Here is a 5,686-nt window from a genome sequence, read left to right on the forward strand (position 1 = left end):
TTCTTTTGTCTTCCTTCTGTCAACTTTAGGGAGAAATTTAGGTATAGTGGAACATAGGAAGTTATTTATCTCACAAGAGCAACCACTGTATCTTTGATTCTGTTGCTAAATAAACTCTACTCCATCCTTCCCTCAGGACAAGGAAGATACATATCTATGCTCAAACATGGTCAGTTATTTTAAGTGACAAGTAAATGCATGCATGTGGACAACAGTTAAATGTGTTTGTGAAAAGTCTAGAAAGCAGATTTCAAGAATTTTCTTAATTAGCGATGCAACACTAACTAATGCGACCACTTTCCACTTTTCTAGTTCTAAAGCAGACATTTTGAAATTGATACAATACAGCTGGCTGAAATTCAATCTGCTTCCATTAAAGTGATGTTTTTTGTAATGTTATATTAAAATGTCCTACAGAGAAAGTGATATACTGTACAGAGTCCAATCCCTTAATCTTTATATGTGTATATGTAATTATTATAACTTTTTAAAATGGTAAAATAGAAAACTAAAAAAATTAACTGATCTTATAGCCTATTGAGTTAAGGAATTGGCAGAATCTCTATCTTCTTATTCCAGGTTAATTTATAACTCCTAGCTTATATTCTACCATTATAAGCTCACCAAAACTCAGGAAAATAATACTAGAAGTCATTTTTAATTTCATACTAGGAACAGAGTTCTATATTTGAGTGTCTTATCAATTTAACAATACTTTACCAATTGAAGCATAAAGTCCTAGTCACCTGATTAGGAATACATTATACTATACCACTGAATTACATTCACTTTACATTAACTTATCACAGAGTCTGAGTACCAAAACTGTCACTGTACAAGATTGTATTTGCTGCCCTGACTCCATTAACTCAAATTGGTGTTTCTCTGTTTTGAAATAACAGGAAGTACTAATAAACAAGCACAAAATTTTTCACTGGGATTAAACAGCAAAGCAATTAATTATATCTATTATATAGAAGATGAGAAAAACAGAAAATCATAGTTTAACATGAATAATCACTTCTCGTAATAAAACAGCAAGTCTTAAAATTAGAATTTTATGAGATAGTGTAATATGGCTGCTCCAGAATGGCTCAAACTTTTGCAAAAAAAAAAAAAAAAAGGTGATTTATAGTATTTTTTTAATCTGCTTCCAAATAAAGATTTTTAGAGACTTTTTTCATATTGCTTTGTGTAACTCTAAAAACCATACATATTCCAACAAGGATTAACTTTTCCTATTTATTGTAAAACTTCTAATTAAAAGCAGTGATATATCTTTATAAATATATCTTCATGTTATATTGTTCAATAAAATTTGAATGTCCACATAATGCCTCAATCACAATAAGAGTTTATTTTTTAAATAAGCATAGCCCAAAACGTATCTTCCTGTTTGACAGGAAGCTCTCTTTAAAATAGTAATTCTGGAACCTGGGCTCATTCCATATTATATGTCTGCCATGTTTAATATGGCTTGAGGGGTCATCAGAATTTTCTGCATGAAGCCAATGCAGAAAGAAAAAACACATGGAAAAAATATATACACCACTAAATCACTTCCTTACATTCCATTACTGAGAATCAGTCATGTGGCCCCAGACAGATGCAAAGAATACTCAGAAATTCTGTTGTCTCTCACTGGACAGTGCCTTTCCAGCTACAGCTCTGCATTAAAAAAAGATACCACAATGGCTCATAAAAAAAGCAATTATGAAAAGTTTTTATTCTATTGCTAAATATTGTATGTTTAACCCAATGAAACTAAAGGCTGCTTTTATTCCTTCTTTCATCAGGAAAGTGTCCTGATATAACTTGAGATATAAAAGTGTTCTCTATCATGTTTGGAGGTATAAAAATTTTATCTGTGAAATTTTTCACGAATTCTCTCCCCAGATTATTAAATCCATGGACTCTTCCTTCTTATCACTATTGCAAGGAATCTCTAAAATACAAAACAAGCATATAGACAAATTAAGATATTTAATTATCAGAAACATATCATATAGCATGTAGAGCTAATGTTAAGAAATCAGACTGCTAAGAGAAACTGAATTTCTGAACAAGCTCAGTGTGGAAGACCTATTTCACAACCACTGACATTTATTCCTTTTCCCAAAGGTCCATATAATTAGAATAAATGCAATTGATTTGGTGCTCTTTCAAACAACTTTACTCTCCTCCTGAGCATGAAGAATTCATTGGACTGAATAACTCCCCGCCCCTAGATTTTATGTCTACCTGAAATCTCATAATGTGCTTTTATTGGGAAGTGGGATCTTTTTAGATGTAATAAGTTAATTGAAGATGAGATTGCAGTGAATTAGGGTGAGCACTAAATCTATCGATTGGTGTCCTTAATAAGAAGAGCAGATACACAGACACAGAGAAAGCCGTGCGAAGACACACGGAGGGAAGAAGGACATGTGACAATGGAGGTGGAGATTGGAGTGGTGCAGCTACAAGGTAAGGAATGCCAAGGATTTTCAGCAACCAGAAGCTAGGAAAAAGGCATGAAATAGCTTCTTTGTTAGTTTCCAGAAAGAATCAACTATGCTGACACCTTGATTTTGGACTCTAGCCTTCGGAATTACAAGACAGTAAATTTCTGTTGTTTTAAGTTACCCAGTTTGTAGTAATTTGCATAGCAACACTAGAAAACTAATACAGGGAATATTCCAAAATTACATTTCAGGGTTATCTTAGTTGAACATTCATGACTCTTTTCATAGGCATTGGATTCCCTTCCTGTTTGTCATGCCTATTGTACTTTCACTTCTTACCTTCAAGAGGTCATAGACTGTAAGTACCTACTGCAGCTTAACAAAACAATCTTTTCCTCTGAAACAATCTTTTCCTCTGAAACAAAGAAATGAGAAAATATCCCTTTACCAGCATTTACCCTCTCATTCTTTCTCTCTCGCACTTCCCTTCATTTGGCAAGAGAGTAATTCTCTCCCTATTAGATAACATAAATGCCTTTTTCATTTTGCTCAGTCCTCCAACCCCACTTGTTTTTATGTGAATACTTTTGATGAATTTATTGCTGGTCATCGTTTCTTAGACTCCTCTAGGGGGTTTAACGGTAATAGTAACAACTATTTCTTCAATGTTTCTTACATTCTGGGCACAGTGTTACTTTTATGATAGCCAGGGCACATGGATTGGGGCACATTATGGGGAAACCATTTTTATCAATTGCTCTTGATTGGGTCAATAATGAATAATCTTTAAGTATATTGTAATAACTATCAGGTAGTACCTGGAATAGATAGCACAGATTTACTTGACAGAGTAACAAAATAACTCAGTTGTTTGCACCATCTTTTCGGAACAACATTGCACCTAAAAGAGCAAGAGTCACCTTTTCACAGTGACTAATACAGACGTCTGTCTTTATTCTTCCAATATTTTAATGTCTGCTACAAATACTATTTTAGAAAATTTCTCAGTTCTCATGTGGACCCTTCTTTCCTATGACTTGAGATATTTTGTCATTGTATCTTTGCAATGTGTTGGGGAACCTCTTTTCTATAAAATGCTTTTTATTTATCACCAACTACAGAAGACACATGTTTTATAATATGATCAAAAAAGCTTAGTCCTGTAAAGTGGAATTTCAATTACTCATAATATACTGGAAAAACTTTATTCAGATCACTAATTATCAGTGTGAAATAAATGGCTATATGTCTAAACTCTATCATTTTTCAGGCAATGTATGACATTTCCTAAAAAATACAGTCATGACATTGTGAAATGATCAATCAGTGTCTAATAAAAATAAACAGAGATGTGAGGAATATTAGTTGTCATTTTTAAAAATCATGTTCTAATTCTATGTTCCATTTTATTCTTATTTTAAGAAGAATACTATTATTTTGGGTTTATTTCGAAGGACATTATTTAAATTATAGTCAAGTAATATAAAGAGAAATAGATGGCTTTACAGATTAAAACCAAGTGAGACTCTTTGAAATGATCAATAGTTTGCAGAGCATATAAAATTATACTGGAATAGATTATTTCTAAAACCAAATTAAATAGTAAATTAATACATTATTTTAATAAAAATATTTTTAATAAATTCCTAACTAATAAAACTTTATTATAATGTAATCAGTCTTTTGAGCTTCAAACTTTAAGAAACTTCAAGAAAGTCTATATGACTCCATGCATTCAAAACAATTTAAGTGGTAATTTTTTTGGACATATTTGAAAAATTCTGTATTGTATTTGGTCTTTTGCTATTTCTGTATTCTTAAGCAAATTATTTAACTTCTCTGAGTCTCAGGTCTTTTTAATAAAATGAAGTTAATAATGATAATAATTATATATATACATATTGCAAAGGGGTGGGGTTAAGTGAGATGAATTGAGTAAAAAACTATGTAATTGCTAGAGCTTATATAAATGCTTAATTCACAGGAGTTACTCAGTGTATTTATAATAGGGAGAAAAGGAAGGGAAAGAGAGAGGGAAGGAGGAGCTAATTGAAGGAAGAAGGGAATTTTTTTAATTATGAGTAACTAGAGAAAATGAAATGTATATAAAGCAGCAAAATGCACTCAAAACAAAGAAATAGAGGAAATCAGAGGTATTCGTGTATATGAGAGAAGATAAAGATGGGTTAAAAAAGGGAGCTTTGGAGAAAAATAAGTTGAAAACTGAGTGTATTAAAGGCTTGCTGTTGAGATGCTGAATTTTTGGATTCTTTGATCCTAGTTCTTTTCTCAATTAAGTGAGCATTTTGTAATAATGTTTAAAATGTAGGAATGTATGTAATAATGTAATACATATAATAATAACTATGGGATAAAACAGGACGCTCTGGTAATAAATGCGCATTGAAAAATAACAGAAAAAGAGAAGAAGAAATGGGTTGCCAAGCAAAATGGACCATACTTTCTCTGAATTATTCCTGGCTGTTTCCCCAGCACCTAAGGGAAAGTCTGGCATGTAGTAGATGTGCAATAAATGTATGGTGGATGCAAGGTTTAATAAATAGAATGGAATCATTTATTCAATTTATTTCACCGAATATAATCTGTTTTTGAATTCTAAGTGGGTTCTTGAACTTGCTCCGGACTCACCAATATAAATAAACAAAAGGAAACATATCTATGAACAACTGGTTGTAAATTTTATTTGGAATACATATATCTCTTTAAACAACCTCCAACCATCACATCTCATAAGAGTTTGCTGGTATACTTTTTATCAAAGAGAAATACCTATAGTGATAACAAATCTTGCCGAGAGGAAACTGTTCTATTTCAGGTTAGGTAAAATACTTAAAAGAAACATTATATGTGAATTTTAAGATGTTAAAAGTACTCACACAAATAGATGATTTAAAAGGAAGTAATCCTATAGATCCATGTGATAAATAAGAGAAAATATTAGTTACCCCTTTAAAATGTTTCCCTTAATACTGAATGTGCATTTCTTCAAACTGTTGAGAATACAATCATTACAAGGTATTGGTATCACAAGTTCAGACCAGTAAAAAGATTTGTGAACCAAGAGACATTTGAATCAATCAAAAGACTCCTATTTATAATAGGAATAATCAAATTAAAATCAGCAGAAAATAAATATAATATTTTAGCCATATGATATGCCAAAATGGGTCCTACCATATGATAAATTTGGTGCTATGATAAAGAAGAATTTTAAATTAAAA

This window comes from Pteropus vampyrus, unplaced genomic scaffold, assembly GCF_000151845.1.
Source record: "Pteropus vampyrus isolate Shadow unplaced genomic scaffold, Pvam_2.0 Scaffold57, whole genome shotgun sequence".
Classification (NCBI taxonomy): Eukaryota; Metazoa; Chordata; class Mammalia; order Chiroptera; family Pteropodidae; genus Pteropus; species Pteropus vampyrus.